Source organism: Lipotes vexillifer, unplaced genomic scaffold (genome assembly GCF_000442215.2).
Source record: "Lipotes vexillifer unplaced genomic scaffold, Lipotes_vexillifer_v1.1 scaffold1242, whole genome shotgun sequence".
Taxonomy (NCBI): domain Eukaryota; kingdom Metazoa; phylum Chordata; class Mammalia; order Artiodactyla; family Lipotidae; genus Lipotes; species Lipotes vexillifer.
Window position 1 is genome coordinate 319969 of NW_006793169.1, and position 743 is coordinate 320711.

The following is a 743-nucleotide window of genomic DNA, read 5'->3' on the forward strand; positions in this document are numbered from 1 at the left end:
GCTGAACCCATGGTCACAAAAATTGACAATGTCTTCTTCTAAGAGTTTTTGCCCTTACATTAAGGTTTCAGATCCATTTTGGGTTAATTTTGCATGTGGTATGAGGCAGTGGGTGTATAACTTTAACATTTGTTTATTTCTCAGGACAGAGGATCGGCCCCATTGGCTCAAGTTAAGAGCTGTGGAAAGGCCCCAGTAAGCATCTGCAGCCAGATTAGGCCAGAGCTAGGTGGGACTCTGGTCACACACAGCCTTGTGTCCAACATCAAGGGTTCAGGCCTATTCTAAGAGCAATGGGAGAGATGGGATCAGATCTGTACCACGCACTGGAGAAGACTCCAGCTGCAGTGTGCAGAGTGGGGCAGGAATGGAGACTTGTTAGAGATAATTGCACTAGTTGAGAGGAGATGATGGCTGATTAGGGCAGTGGCAGTGAGCATGAAGAGAAGTGGAAAAATGCAAGAGAATATTCAAGGAGGTACGATGAACAGGAGATAAGACCAAATGACATTAAGAACTCAAAAGCAGGTATGAATAAAGCCACTGGTTTTATTGAGCAGCTCAAACTAGTTCTGAAGGCAACTTTTAAAGAGGCATTGCAAATAGCTTTGGAGCAATTATAGCCTCCCACAATGGCTGTTAAGAGTACACTTTTGGGCCTCCCTGGTGGCGCAGTGGTTGGGAGTCCGCCTGCCGATGCAGGGGATACGGGTTCGTGCCCCGGTCCGGGGGGATCCCGCGTG